At 36.2% G+C, this 17,099-nt stretch overlaps 1 protein-coding gene across 7 annotated transcripts in view; it reads right to left on the reverse strand.

Annotated features, from left to right (window-relative positions):
* FARS2 (phenylalanyl-tRNA synthetase 2, mitochondrial) overlaps positions 1 to 17,099 on the reverse strand; it is a 662,046-nt gene that overhangs the window by 268,248 nt on the left and 376,699 nt on the right. The gene's annotated exons all lie outside the window — the stretch shown is intronic.

Genomic DNA, 17,099 nt, shown 5'->3' on the forward strand with positions numbered 1-17,099 from the left:
CACTGTGTAGAGCTCTCTAGCTGTTGTTTGTCCTTCATTCTGGAAGAAGTTCATGACATCAGGCAAAGTGATGCCATGACCAACATATGAAATGGATAAGAATGAGGGGAGGCTGCGAAGTCACCAACCTCACTTTCTCCACCAGAGTCATCTGGGTCCAGGGACCAGATATGAATCAGGATGACTGGAGAGGGCCCTAGATGGGAGGCAACAAGGGCAAAGTAACAATAATGGCAAAGAGGTCTGCTGCAGAAGGAGAAGCCATGTATCAAGGTAAAGGTAGAGGATGTTTATTTTTCTTCCTGATTATCAGGCTCAGATTGATTGGAACACATTTATTTAGGTGTATGTGTGTTTATGTATGTATAAATAATGAAATAGAGAACTTCTAGATATTCCTGATGAAAAGTTTGGGGCTGTTAAAAACTTTGATGCTCAAACAGAGAAGTTAAGACAAAAATACAAGAGTGAACATGAACAAAGAAAGGAATATGTTAAAGAAAATGGGGGTGGGGGGGAGAGGTAGATATATGTAACCTTATAATAGGGAAAACAAAGGGTGGAAAGCAAATGGTGAGTCCAGAATACCAGAGAAGTGTGAGCAAACTGAGATAAACTATGCTCTAGTACCCAAGAAATCAATTGAGGAACAAAGCAGGAAGGTTTGACAGCAATTGTCAGACATGATGCATGTAAATATTTTCTGTAAAAAGTCCCTGGCTGTGGAAACAACTGTTGTATGTCACTGTAACAGAACACCATTTCTAGACTCAGGTTTTTCTCTCAATCACTATGTCTCTTAACTTTTCAGTACTGGAAAGATGATTCTATGTCTTACATTCAGGCAAAACAAAGACACTGTACTTAGTTTAAAAAAAATTTACTAACAGGTTCACAATATCAAATTTTGAGGCAAACATAACAAAACTTATTCTAAGAAAAACTATTACACAAATTCACTCTTAGCAATGCTCAACAACAAAGAGGACTCAAGGTAAAAGCTTCTATGAGCCTTACTTTCCTCCTCTGGTAAAAAAATTCTAAGGAATTTCAGAGGAATGTCATCTTAATCAAATGAGATGATTTATGCAAAGCATCTCCTAAATCTTAAAATGCTATATTAATTAAGTTATCAATATTTCACTGATACAGAGATACAGTACGGGTTTTTTTTCTATAAAACTATAAAACCCACAAAATTCATCATATACTGAGACATGTAGGTGGGGTAATGAATATTGTCAGGCCTATAGCTAGGAAAGCCCAAGCTCAAATCTGACTTCAGATATCTGCTAGAAGAGTGACTTTGAGGTAAACTCACCACCAATGAGGAGGAAATTAAAGTAATAATTCAGAATTATTTTGCCCAACTCTATGCCGATAAATTTGACAATTTAAGTGAAATGGATGAATATTTACAAAAATATAAGTCGCCTAGGTTAAATGGAGAGGAGATTAAATATGTAAACAATCCTATCTCAGTAAAAGAAATTCAACAAGCCATCATTGAACTCCCTAAGAAAAAAATCTCCAGGGCATGATGGATTCACAAGTGAATTCTACCAAACATTTAAGGAACAATTGGTTCCAATTCTATATAAATTCTTTGGAAAAATAGGGGAAGATGGAACTCTGCCTAATTCTTTCTATGAAATCAATATGGTACTGATACCTAAACCAGGAAGAGTTAAAACAGAGAAAGAAAATTATAGTTCTATTTCCCTGATGATTATAGATGCAAAAATCTTAAACAAAAACTCTTAGCAAAATGATTACAAGAAATTATCACTAGGATAATATATTTTGACCAAGTAGGATTCATCCCAGGAATGTAGGGTTGGTTCAATATTAGGAAAACTGTTAGTATAATCAATTATATCAACAACAAACCTATCAGATATCATATGGTCATTATCAGTAGATGCTGAAAAAAACTTTTGCCAAAATATAGCACCTATTCCTACTAAAAACACTAGAGAGTGTTATAGGAATAAATGAAATATTCCTTAAAATAATGAGCAGTATCTATCTGAAACCATCAACAAGCATTGTATTCAATGAGGAAAGGCTAGAGGCATTCCCAATAAGATCAGGGGTGAAACAAGGATGCCCATTATCACTACTACTATTAAATATTGTATTAGAAATGTTAGCTTCAGCAATTAGAGAATAAAAAGAAATTGAAGGAATTAGAATTGGGAAGGAAGAAACAAAACTTTCACTCTTTGCAAATGACATGATGGTCTACCTAGAGAATTCGAAGAAATCATCTAAAAAACTACTAGAAACAATTAGCAATTTTAGCAAAGTTGCAGGATATAAAATAAACCCTCATAAATCCTCAACTTTTCTATATATGACTAGCAAGATGCAGCAGGAAGAGCTAGAAAGATAAATTCCATTCAAAGTAACCTCAGACAATATAAAATACCTGGGAGTCTATTTACCAAGATAGACTCAGAAACTTTTTGAAAACAATTATAAAACACTTCACATACAAATTAAATCAGATTTAAATAATTGGGCAAACATCAACTGCTCACAGATAGGTAGAGCTAATATAATAAAAATGACAATTCTACCAAAACTAAACTACCTGTTTAGTGCCCTACCAATCAAAATTCCAAAAAATTACTTAAATGAGTTAGAAAAAGTTGTAGTTAAATTCATATGAAGAAATAAAAAGTCAAGAATTTCCAGGGATTTAATGAAAAAAGTGCAAAAGAAGGGGGCTTAGCCCTACCTGTCTGGTATTGGCTAAGAAATAGAGTGGTGGACCAGTGGTGCAAAAGGAGGAGACGATTATGGTAATCTGCTATTTGATAAACCCAAAGAGTCCAGCTATTGGGATAAACACTCTCTCTTTGAATAAAAACTGCTGGGAAAAATGGAAGTTAGTATGGAAGAAACTTAGATTAGACCAACACCTCACAACATATACCAAGATAAGCTCCAAATGGATACAGGATTTAGACATACAAAACAATACTATAAGCAAATTAGAAGATCAAGGACTAGTTTACCTGTCAGATCTATGGAAAGGAGAGCAGTTTATGACTAAGGAATTGATGGAAAACATCAATAAAAACAAACTAGATGACTTCAATTACATTAAATTAAAAAGCTTTTGCACAGGCAAAACCATTGTAACCACGATCAAAAGAAATTTAGTAAACTGGGAAACAATCTTTACAATTAATGTTTCTGACAAAAGACTCATTTCTAAAATATACAGAGAACTGAGTCATATTTTTAAAAAAAGCCATTCCCCAATTGACAAATGGTCAAAGGATATGCAAAGGCAATTTACAGATGAGGAGATCAAAGCAAACCACAGTCATATGAAAAATTGCTCTAAATCATTACTTATTAGAGAAATGAAAATTAAAGCTTCTCTGAGGTACCACCTCACACCTCTCAGACTGGCCAATATGACCAGAAAGGATAATAATCATTGTTGGAAGGATTGTGGGATATCTGGGACACTATTACATTGCTGGTGGAACTGTGAACTCATCCAACCTTTCTGGAGAGAAATTTGGAACTACACCTGAAGGACAACAAAAATGGCCATACCCTTTGATCCAGCAATACCACTACTGGGTCTATACCCTGAAGAGATGATGAAAAAGGGTAAAAACATCACTTGTACAAAAATATTCATAGCATGTGGTGGCAAAGAATTGGAAATCAAGTAAATGTTCTTCAGTTGAGGAATGGCTTAGCAAACTGTGGTATATGTATGTCATGGAACACTATTGTTCTATTAGAAACCAGGAGGGATGGGAATTCAGGGAAGCCTGGAGGAATTTGCATGAACTGATGCTGAGTGAGAGGAACAGAACCAGAAAAACACTGTACACCCTAACAGCCACATGGGGGTGATGTTCAACCTTGATGGACTCATTCATTCCATCAGTGTAACAATCAGGGACAATTTGGGACTCTCTGTGATGATACCATCTGTATCCAGAGAAACAACTGTGGAGTTTGAACAAAGACTATTACCTTAAATTCAGAAAATAAACTGATATCATATTGTCTGATCTTGCTATCTCATACTTTATGTTTCTTCATCAAGGATATGATTTCTCTCTCATCACACTCAATTTGGATCAATGTATGCCATGGAAACTATGTAAAGACTGACAAATTGCTTTCTGTGGGGAGTGGGGGGAGGGAAGTAAGATTAGGGAAAAAATAGTAAAACTCAAAATAAAAAATATTAAAAACAACAACAACAAAAAAGATGAGTGACTTTGATCAAGTCCCATCAGCTCTTTCGCCTTGGTTTCTTCAATAAATTGGAGATGATAAAAACACCACTCTCCTAAGGTTATAGGGAAGATCAAGTGAGATAAATTGTTTTAATAATTGTAAAGCATTTAGCATCTGGTACATAAAAAAACACTGTAAAAATGTTAGCCATCATCATCATTAGGGATGAATCTCTAGAAATGGAGTGATGAATCCTTAGAAATAGTTACAAATGGGCAAGTAAATACTAATTCTCTCTCTCTCTCTCTCTCTCTCTCTCTCTCTCTCTCTCTCTCTCACTCACTTTTATTAATTTTTCCCCTTCCTTGTTTTATGTTTACTTTCCTTCTTTGCTAATATTGATCTGTAAAAATCAGATTTGGTATTCCTGTCATTGTAGCTATCCTTTTAACTGGAAAGTTTCCCCATTTTTGCTGAAGAATTCATAAAGATGTTTTATTTGTATTTCCTACTTTGCAAACATTACCTCCCTAGATCCCTTAGATAGATAGATAAAGCAAATTTGAGTATTTCCATTTTAGAGATGAGGAGAGAAAGGCACAGAGAAACTAAATAACTTGCTATGGATACTCAACTATTGAATGGCAGCAGAGGGACTTGAACCCAAGTAGTATTGAAATCTCATTCTACTATTGCATGACCTCTAAAGTCATAGAATATAAAGAACAGATAAATGGGAGATAATTGCAGTAGGGACGTTCCTTCTTTTTCTTTGTTTTTCTTAAGAGGCAGCAAAAAATAATAGAAAGCTAGCTTCAGAGTAAAGGAACATCTGAGTTCAAATTCTACCCCTAAGCCTTATTGACTATGTGACCTTGTACCTACTGTACTTAGATCAGTGGTGTCAAACCCAAATAAAAATGGAGTCACTGAAGTTTACATAATGATCCCTACAGGTCACACACATGTTAGCCTAGAAAAATACATACTAACTTTATGTATATTCTACTACATTTGGGGGCATCTAGGTGGCAAGGTAGACAGAGCACCGGGCTTGGACTTAGGAAGACTCCTCTTCCTTAGTTCAAATGTGACCTCAGATACTTACTAGCTATGTGACATTGGGCAAGTCACTTGACCCTATCTGCCCCAGTTTCCTCATCTATAAAATGAGCTAAAGGAAGAAATGGAAAATCAACCGAGTATTTCTGCCAAGAAAACCTCAAATTGGGCATCAAGAGTTTGTTATGACTGACCACCAACAACTATCTTTTTATTTATTCTGTTAAATATTTTCCATTCACATTTTAATATAATATAGAGGCACTTGTTTGAATTCTTTATTCTAGGTAATTCCCTACAACTCTAAGATGCAGAGAAATTATCAACCAGCAGAAGTAGAGGGAGTTTCCTCAACTATCAGATCCCTATTCCAATGAAGTCATGGATCCAGCCTCTATCTTTACATTGCTCTTTGCTTTCTGTTTTTCTCACTCTGCATCATTTATCCAAGCCTTTCTATTTCTATTAATTCCTCATTTTCTTCATTCTTTATGGAATAATAATATTCCATCGGATTTTTGCTGTACTTTCTTTGAAGTCTTCATTTACAAAACTGTGGCTTTTCTAAGTCTTCTGCTTTTAACCTTTAGTTTGGTTTCCTGACCACCTCTTTATCTTTCTTTATCCATTCCACTGTCTTTTTTGTGCCACTGTAGCAATGTTTCTTCAGACTTTTATTAGTGATTTTTGGTTTTTGCCTTTTACTTCTTCCTTCCTTATTCTACTTTCCTAGGTTTTTTTTTTTATTTTGCTTTTCTATGGTTCCTCACTACAACCACAGATGTTTCACATGTGCTTAGTGAACTGGATCTTGGTGATGTTACCAAAATGCTTGGTGAATAGTCATTTTTGCTTCAATAAGAATGAGTTGGCCATTGCCACTGAGGTACACAGTAGCACATCAAACACATAGATTGTTTTCTTCTAAAAATTCATTTGTGTGTCATTGTTTGGAACTAAGAATTCTCATTTTCCCACACCAATAATGTTATAAATGGCTAGATTTTCAGGTCAGGCCACAAAAGCCTATTTAGCCCACAATACATTTGAAGTATTATATATTTATAATGAAAAATAGCAGAAACTGAAATTATAGAAATACTAGTAGCATAATTAATCAAAACAGAAGAACAAAGCATTATAAAATGTAGTTCATTTTCTATATTAATCATAGAATCTCAAGGATGGAAGGGATGTTAGAGGTGTTGAAATCAAACATATATCTGAATAAAAATTCTCTTTACAATGTCTCCTTTACCAATCCTACTCCCCAAGTAGTCCTTCAGCTTAAACTTGAAGAATTCAAATGACAAGAAACTCAGTTCCTTATGAAGTATTCCATTTCACTTTTGGATAGCTTTGAAAAAAGGGATTGTCCTTTGCCTTTCTTTGTATTGCCAGTGCTTAGCATAGTGCCTAACATTTTTATTGTTGTTGTTGCTATGTCATTTCAGTCATGTTCAACAATTCATGATCCCATTTGGGATTTTCTTGGCAAAGACTCTAGAGTGATTTACCACTTCTTTCTCCACCTCATTTTACAGATTAGGAACTGGGCAAACAGAGTTAAGTGACTTGCCCAGGGTCACACAGCTACTAAGCATCTGAGGCTGGCTTTGAATTCATGAAGATGAGTCTTCTGATTCAAAGCCCAGTGTTCTAGCCACTGTGCTACTGAGTTTCCTGACACTTAGTACATGCTAAATCTGTTTATTGACTTACTGACTTCAGTTATTTGGAAGTTTTTCCTTCTATTGAACTGAAACCTCCTTTAAGCAGACTTCATTTCCTGATTCTGGTTCTGTCTCCTGGGACCAAGTAGAATAAATCTAATTCCAACTTTCTATATGTTTATTTTTATATGGAACTCAGTACAGAAATTCTCTCCACTGCTGCAAACTGTCTGAAATTTAAAGTCTGATAAGGTTATTTGTTAATAGTGAGAGATAAAGTAACTTGACCATGGTCAGCTCCTGATGTGTGTCTATCAGAGGCAGCATGTGCAGCCAGGGTTCTCTGACTAAGGCTGGTCCCCTGTCCAAGAAAACAATGTCTCTTCTCCATAGCATCCTTTCAAATACTTGTAGGCAGTCATCATCCCTCCCAGTAAGCTTTCTCTTCTACAGACTAAATTTGCTAAAGTAGTTTTTTATTTATCTTGAATGTTGGCACTTGAAGAAATTCAGGTTTAATTAGAATAGAGGAGATTTAAAAAGGCTTTTGTAGCCATCTAGAAGGGGACTTTGGAGTATTTTCCAAGGCTTTAAGGATGCTTGATAATAGCATCTCCTCAGGCTACAAATTTTCTCTGATCTCCCCTACCTTTTATTAATACACATACATACACACACACACACACACACACACAAAGACACAAACACACGAGCAACACAGACACACACACACATACATACACACAACCATTAACTTCAGCAACCATGAGAAAGAACCAGAGACAATTTAAAAAACTCTTGTCAAATACTACTTTAAAGGAATTTGGTCATCAATCAATAAACTTTTATTAAGTACCTACTCTGTGTCAAATATTGTTTAAGCTCTGAGTGCAGTTAGGTGGCACCATGGATAGAGCACTGGTCTTGGAGTCAGGAGGAGAGGAGTTTGAATCTGGCCTCAGACACTAGGTGACCTTAGGCAAATCACTTAACCCTGATTTCCTCACATCCAGGGCCATCTCCGGTCATCCTGATCCATATCCAGCCACTGTACCCAGATGACTCTGGAAGACAAACTGTGTTGATAATTTAACACAACCCCTCAATCAAATTAAATTCAAGTGTTTGTTTTGGTATCACCTCCCTGATATCAAGGGATCTTTAGAGAATATACTTATACATCATTTTATTTATCACTCAAATTAACCTGACGATATTGGCCTTGCAAGGTCAGGGATGTGATAATAGTTACTGCTGAGATTTTTTTTCTTACTCTTTTGTCATACTGATTTGTTTAAGAGACTGTTTCAAAAGTTCAACTTGTATATGTGGAAGCCAAATTATCAATATTGCTAATTTTATTTTGCTATCTCTATATTTATCACACTTCCTCAATTAAAGTTCCATAATCTCTCATGTTCCTGGAGTATGTTTTGAAGATGTTTCTGCTTTAGTGGACCTATACTAAACAAAGAATTTATTAGCTTCATTAGTTTTTACAAAGATCCAAATGAGATGTTAGTCAGAAATCTCTCATTATGGTTCTTTCCCAATATATCTTGAAGCAGTTGTTTCAAATGCATGTGGTTCCTATTTAAAAAGATGTTAATCTATTATCACAATCAATTAGTTAATATTTATCAAGAGCCTGCTTGCATTCCACATATACTTAGAAGGCACTTAAAAGGAGCTGATAGTCTAATTGGGAAGATACAGACTCAAAAATGTGACTAATAATATAAGACAACAAATGATAAGCACCAAATTAATGGTCCTGACAATCATTCCTGTAGGAATTGAGTCTACTCTAGAGAAGAGGAAAAAGAGGGAAGATATTAAGTGATCCCACTTATTACCTGGTTATGTTATTGTCAGTCACCTTCCAATAGTCTAGACACTACTCCTTTCCCCTTTGGAAGTCCAACCTGAGGCACCGATGAACCTGAAAGATGTGTGTTTCACCTGACCCATCATTTCAGGGAGGCTCTGGCCAAGTTATGTTCTACTCTCTATTTCCTGCCCGCTTTCTTGCCTGCCCTCTCCATGGCCCTCCAGCCTTTCCTCTCTCCTTCTACATTCCAGTTCTGGAATCACAATTAAATCATTCTGTCACTGCTCTCTGAAAGGTGTCTAAATCTACTTCAGTACAGTCACCATTAAAAACTCTGCTTTTCTTGGGAAGCCAAAGGGCCCTTTGCTGGTGACAACTCTCCTTTCAGTACAGTCTCTGATAGCATCAAAGGATCACAAATTCAGAGCTGACAGGTCCCTCATTTCCAGAGGAGAGAACTGAATCCCAGAGAGTTTGCTCAAGGTTACACAGTAATTATCTGAGAAGGGATTAGCACTCAAGTCTTCCCAAAGTCAGGTCCCCTGATAAGGATGTAAGCTCCTTGAGGGCAGGGGCTATTTTTATTTTTGTATCTCTACCACTCATTACAGTGCTTGGTGCAGAATAAATGCTTTTTATTCACTGTTTTCTTAGAGTTGGGATTTAAAGATCAGTTACTTGTGTAGCAGGAAGAATATTTGAAGTAAGAAGTCCAGCAAGAATAAAGGCATGAGAGTAAGAATTACCAAGGACAGTCTAGTAGGGAATGGATAGAACAAACCATGGTTGGGTCATCATAGTCATGTCACAGAGATAAGTGTGGAATGAAAGGTAGGAAATAGTTTAGGTAGAGTCTTGACTGCCAAGATAAGGTCCCTGGATTTTCATATATAAAAGATACTGAAGACCTTGGGAAAAGGGGCAATGCATAAAAATTACATTTCAGAGAGAATAGAAAGGAATATTATGGCACTTGCTGTTTGGTTGTATAGAAGCAGCAAGAGAGGGAAGAGGTCAAAGACTTCTCTAAAATTTTTAGTTTAAATGACTGAGGAATCTTACGGTCTATGGCACTTGAATAAAAATTAAAACACATTTCTAAAACTGAACTTTTTATTTTTCCCTTAAAAATGCTCTTCTCTTCTCCTGTTGTTCTATAGTCAATAATGCCAGAATTCTGAATGGATGTAGGTAAGTAAGCCTTTGGTGGAAAGATTCTGGTGGCATCTGGAAATTTCAAATTAGGGCTGGAGATACAGGCTGGAAGTAATCTTCATAGAGAAGATAGTTGAAACCACAATAGTAGATAAATCTGAGGGAGAGGTTAAAGAGGAGTTGAAGACTGAACCTTGGGGATTACCCACAGTCATTGAGTGAGAGGAATAAACAGAAGAGAAGAGAAATATTAAAAATTAATTTATCTATAGGACTCTAAATTTTGTATAATAGATGGGAAATTTTGTTGATCACAAATGTGTTTAGAGACTTTCAACTGAAAGGAAATAAATAGGTGCTATTTTAAGAATAAATCTATATGCTGCTATTTTTATCAGAGAAGAAAAATCAACTAAAACATTTAGAGGTATAAGAGTATAACTGGTTCCAGACCCCAAATAAATTATCAGAAAGTTCTGGGAAGAGCAGTGATTTCTCCTCTTTAATACTGTCAGTGCTAGATATGTGAGCATCTTAGAGAAACAGGGACAAACCGTTAGGATCCCAGATAAGGTGAGATACAGTAGTAGTAAATGGTGGGGATTATGGGTGGAAGGTCACACTCTATAATAAAGGAAATGAGCTTCACTAGAGCAAGGAGTGGTTCTAATATATAAAAATTCAAGTGGTATTCTTAGCACTGGTACTCCTTTAAGGAGTAGGAAACAACTGACTATAATAGATAAAGATTTAGCTTCCAACAACCCCTAATAATTATATCCTTTAAACTGATGTCTTTGGTTCCAGGTGCTCCAGTCTGCTACTTACACAATTAGCACAATATCTCTACATTCTAGGGTCCAAAAAAAAAAAAGGAACCAGGGACTAGAAAAACCAGGATTTGGTGATTTGGCTAGATAAATGTAGGCTAGATAAATGTAGGCTGGGCTTTATGAAGGATAGATTGTTCTTTCCACCATGCAACTGCCATCCCACATTATGTATGAGCTCCTTCCTCAGTCTAGTCTTGCCCAACTTGCCCACTGCCAGGCTCCCCAGCATAGACTCACTGTGTACCAGGATTCTGAACAAACAATAAAATCAGTTTCAAAGCTAGAAGGGGATTTTAAGGCTGTGTAGCACAATTCTCTGAATTTACAGATGAGACATCTACCTTTCCCAGGGAAGCAGATGAGTCTTCTCCATTAGCATCATCTGACCCAAATGCTGAGGTTTTATTTAGAGGTTCCTAGTTCTTTGTTCCAAGTGTCAGAATTGCTAGTTTTTGGTTCTAAGGAGAGGTTTATGGTTACAGTTAATTCTGAGAGTGAAGCCAAGATTTAAAGTACATAGACCAAACCTAAAATCAGACCCTAAGGCCTCAGTCAGAAAGGAGGCCCAGGTAAAAAAGTAAGGTTAGCTGAGGCAGATTGAAAGTCAAGTTCTGGAGGTACAAGTCAAGAAAAGAGTTTATATGTAAAATGAGATTCCTGGATATAGACTAGACCTAGTGAGTTATTCTGAACCCAAAGAAAAAGGCAGGGAAGGAGACTAAAAATAGGGTCTCGTGACGCAGAAGAGTCTGGAGAGTCTAGCAACATAATGATGTAAATACAGTCATAGGATAATAGCCCTAATGCTAGAAAGGCTTGCACAGTCTCATTTTATAATGACTTGTACAAAGTCACACAGGTAGTGAATGTGAGGTATGATTTGCACCCCAGGTTTTTTGACTCCTGGGAAAGGGGCCATATATCATCTGTTCCAGTTTTATGTACCCTTCCTAGTGTGATTAGATCAGGAATAGCAGGTGTGTGATATTCCCCAGAGCAAGGCAAGAGTCTGCAAGTGCAAGTTACTGCACCATAAGGCCACATCCTTGGGGAGTCCCAATAGCAATAACAAATATACTATATGGCTCCCACCTGCCATTTTCTCTTAGCTCTCAAATTAAAATGTTCTATTCTATTCAGAGGCCAAAACCTGTCTTCACTAATTCTGAGGCAGAAATGCTAATGTTTTCTATTGAATAGCAATCTAGGAGTCCCCTAGGAGAGTGTCTGGACTTATGGAAGCTTCTAATGTAGCAGACATTTTTCCAATATCTGGAAGGCAATGAGATATTTTTGTGCCTATCACTGGGCCCATTCTGCCAACAAGTAATAGCATTTCTGAAGTTATAAATGCACATATACAAGAATATGATGATATAATGATAAATGAATAAATAAATGAAGGAAAACCATAGCATCACTACCACTTCCCACTCCCCACTTCACAACTTACTTACTACAAACCAATATCCAAAAAGCTATTCAAATCAGCAAGGCCTGTCAAAAGGGCCCTGGTACCCAAGGGGACACAATAACAACAAACTCAAAACAACTGTCAATCATGATAAGCATCAGAATGAGATAGCATCTTCTTGACGTTAGTTAAGATAGGATTCACCAAAAAGCATCTAAGAACATTTAGCCTATTCCAATTTTATATATCTACAACTAAGTTCTCCATAAGCATTTTTAAATCACTAATGCCATGCAACCTAGTTAGCCCCTTAGGGCCCAAGGCCTCAGCAGAATGATTAATTCAGACAGTCCTGTGTATAGACAAAGGCACAAAAAATAAACAGCTATGGACAATGTTATCCCCATCCAGAGGGAGAAAAACAGAACAAAACAAAAAAGAAAAACCAGCCCTTCAGAATTTGAGAACACTAAATAAAAATTCTCTCTTATGTATCTCTTTCCCTTAATCCTAATTCCTCATACCAAAAATCACTAATACATAAACATGTTTATCAAAATATGTATGTACAATGCTAACCTGACTGTCTGCTGCTAAGAGGAGAGGGTTTGGAAGAGAGGGTGGAAGAAAATTTTGTAACTTAAAAATATATATGTTGGGGCGGCTAGGTTGCACAGTTGGATAGAGCATGGGCCCTGGAGTCAGGAGGATCTGAGTTCAAATCTGACCTCAGACACTTAATAATTACCTAGTTGTGTGGCCTTGGGCAAACCACTTAAACCCATTGCCTTGCAAAAAAAATATCTATCTATCTATCTATCTATCTATCTATCTATCTATCTATACACACATGTGCATATGAATGAAAACAAATGAATGAACAAATGAACAAATGAATGAATGAATTTTGAAAGATAGTGCAAGCACTAGAGTAGTACTCATGAAATATCAAAAGACCCAAAGGAAGGTCTCCACCCACTTAGGATTGATTCTCTTTGCAGGGTCTATAGGAAGAAATGGAGCATAATTGCATAGGTATGATCAGATGGTGATCTGTGCCATTTGAGGATATTCCCATTTCAATGACATGATGGTTCCATTCAAGTAATAGGAAAACACATGCCTATAGTCTGTTAATAAGACTGACAACTACAAATACATTCAGATGGTGTTAAAAATTATACTTTGCCTGTTTTTCCATTAGTAAGTTTAAAATAATTTCTCACTTCTATTTTTTCCTCATCACATATAAGAGATCTATTCTGGCAGTTAAGGAATAAATTTCATTTTTACAGGGAGTATGAGTTAAAATTTCAAACTTGGAATTTCTTCTTACTACAAATAATTATATCTAGGTAACTGACTTTTACAGATGGAGAAGGAATATATCTTAAGGCTGTGTTTTCTCTGATTTGTATAATTCAACATTAAATTCAAAGAAAGCCTCAAAACAAATAAAACGTTTTCCAAAGCTACTCATTCCAAGCTTCTGTCTTGGCCTACTGTTTAATTTGGAATAAGGTGAAAATAACCCTATGGTGAAACTGTATAAATCATCATTAATTTCATATGGAAAGGCATTGTTGAAGAGTAGCCAAAGAGGAGCAATCAATCTTAATCAAGCATTTATTAAATACCAACTACATTCTAGCCACTGTCATAGGCACTAGAAATACAAAGACAAAAACAAACCAGTTCCTACAGTCAAGACTCTCATCTGTTATAGAGAACAATATTTATGCGTATACATATATAACTACATAAAAAATTTATGAAAAAATACATAATTTTTAGGAGAAAATCCTATCCGGAAGACACTGAAAGGATTAGGATGATGAAAGAAGGCAAGGCAATGTGGGGAAAAGGGTGTGGTAGAGGAAGAGACAGAGAGTATCACTCACAAAACCAAGGATTAGAGTTGGGAGCACTTGGTAGAATGATTCTAACAGAGAAAGAAGAGGTCTCATTTTTATAGGGTTTCTTAGAACAACCCCTAGATGTGCCATTTTGGGGTTAGTTCATTAATATATCTAAATCATCTGAAAAGTTACTGGTAAAACTTTAAAGCAAAATTAAACTTAAACTCAAAATTACCAGTATCTTTTCGATATCTTACTGGTCTAGAGGTATGGAGGTCTGGATTTTGTCTGGAATTTACATATCATAGCCTAGAAATCTTGACAAGCAGCCCTTAGAAGGTTTCCTGTGATTTGGCATATATCAACAGGATATGGCTTTTAGTTAATATCTAATACAATTTCTAATCTATATTCCTTATATCTATAGGAATATACGTGGCCTCCAGATTTCCCTTTGCAATCTTATTTTCTGCTAATACAACACTGACTATAGAGGGGGGGGTTGTTCAGGGGCAATGGAACAAGACACAATTTTAAACACAGACAGTTTAAATGGGTCATAGAGTTGATAAAGGTAGAACCATGCTGGAAAGGTAGGTAGGAGCCAGGTGGATGCTGTGGATACTTTGTAAAAAAGATCTGTATTCTGAAAGCATTATTATGTACCAAGGGCAAAAAACATGTGGCCGAGGCCTCACCTTGAAAAGTAATGTCTTATGATATCATCTATATTCTATTTAGCATGCTTTAAATACAACCTTACCACACCTGCACATAGTTTTTAAATAGGATTGCTTTTTTTGCAGACAAATCAACTTGTCAAAAACTTATGAAGACTGAAACTCAAACCTTGCCTTAGACATTTACTATGCCCTAGACATACTAGCTGTGTGACCCTGGGCAAGTCACTTAACCTCTTTGTGCCTCCATTTTCTTATTTGTGAAATAATAATAACACCTAGACCCTGGGGTTGTTGTGACACTATAAGCAATAAATTTGTAGTGTTTTTCAAGTATATAAATGTATAAATGCTAGTTAGTATGATTATGATTTTTATGGAAAATTTTATTTGAATGCTCTCCAAAGAAGTTAGAGTGACACATTTTCCTTAGGAGATCAAAGAGGTGTCATAAAAAATATTTTATACCAATTTATCTTTTTTGGGGGGCTTTTTTTTTTAGGTTTTTGCAAGGCAAATGGTGTTAAGTGGCTTGCCCAAGGCCACACAGCTAGGTAATTATTAAGTGTCTGAGATTGGATTTGAACCCAGGTACTCCTGACTCCAGGGCCGGTGCTTTATCCACTGTGCCACCTAGCCGCCCCCCAACTTATCTTTTCATGTCTTCATTTCCTTTTAGAAGCTTTAATCTAGGGCCAGCTAGGTGGGACAATGTTAGAGCACCGGCCCTAGAGTCAGGAGGACTTGAGTTCAAATTCTACTTCAGACAACACTTAATACTTACTTAGCTGGGGGACTTTGCCTTATAAAAATAAAATCCATTTACATACATATCAATATTTTATGGGAGTTGTGTGTTTGTGTAGTATGTGTTTATAAGTCTGTGCAAGCACATGAGCATGTTTGTATCAGGCTTATGACAGTAATGGAGATGACTTTAGGTCTTCAAAGGCTATATCAATGGAAGATGCAGCAGATGTCGAGAGGCTGGAAAGAAATAATGGGTCAACAATTCAGCCATCAAAAGACCAGTCTTGTTAAGGTCAAAGTTGATGAATTGGTTTGGTCACAGCAATGCAAAGATGGTGGAGTTATATTTTTTATCTCTGGAGAAAGATCTGTATTTGGACATCTTCTGAAATACAAAAGTGACATAAAGGGAAGAAGTGACAAAACCTCACTAAGAGCAGCAAACTTAGTCTTCTTGGCTAGGATTCTCACCTTCTAAAACCCAATTTTAAGGAATTTGTCTATTAATCTTCAAGATTCTACATATTTGCTTATTCCCAGGAAAGTTTGCAAACTGACTCACATTTTAGAGGTTTTTCTGGAAGTCCTGGGAGTAATCAGAAAGTTATACAGGGTCACAGAGTAAGATGTTCAATTTCTATGTATCATCCTTAACAAATCTGACCTCTTGGATTGTTCTTTCTTTTCTATTTCCACTGCTTTCATCTTAGTTAACTTCTCCATTTTTAATGCCTCTGACACCCTGAATTTCACCTCTCTTCCTAACACAATGCTCCTTGAGAATCTGTTCTTGTCTATTTATCCATTGTCTACCAATCCAATCTAACTCCTCCTTGAAAGGCAAGCCTTCCAAGCCCTCCAATAATCTTATTATTTAATCAATATTCTCCCCCATTACTTCCTACCACAAACTTCCTTCTTGAGTAGGACTAATCCAAACTCCATCAATATTCTCAGCATCTACTAAACTCATTCCTACCATTGAACTTTTTGTTCATTCTGCAGTCCCAGTAAGAGTCTTCTTCCTGAACATTTTTTGACTACCAAAAAACCTACTAATTCCTTAAGGCCTGCTTGAAATCCCATCTCCTTCCTGTAAATGGTATTCAGCTAATTCTGAATGGGTATTATCTCAGATAATCTTAAGAGTTGAAAAAGACCTTAGCTTTAAAAGGCCACATCCTAGACCATTGCCAGTCATATTGTCTTTTTTCTTAACACTAGACTTTGATGACTGGAGGGGACTTTGTACAACTCTGCCTCATTTAAATCCAATTCACTTGCAAGTCAAGACATCACCCTCAGGATAGCATTGGTCTTCTAAGAGAATGAAGGACAAACAACAATATCCAATTCTATCCATATATTGAGGGTCTGGAGTCAGAAGGGCCTGAATTTAAATTATTCCTCTGATAAATAATGACTATCTGAGTCAGAGGTCACTCAACCTCTGTTTGACTCAGTTTTCTCATCTGTAAAATAGGGAAAATAACAGCACTCACTTCCAGGATTTTTGTGAGGATAAAATGAGATAATATTTATAAATTGTTTTTTCTAATTTTAAGTCTCTATGTAATGGGAAGCTGTTCTTATTATTAGATATGATTACCCTGGATCAATCATT

Source organism: Macrotis lagotis, chromosome X (genome assembly GCF_037893015.1).
Source record: "Macrotis lagotis isolate mMagLag1 chromosome X, bilby.v1.9.chrom.fasta, whole genome shotgun sequence".
In the NCBI taxonomy this organism is placed as follows: domain Eukaryota; kingdom Metazoa; phylum Chordata; class Mammalia; order Peramelemorphia; family Peramelidae; genus Macrotis; species Macrotis lagotis.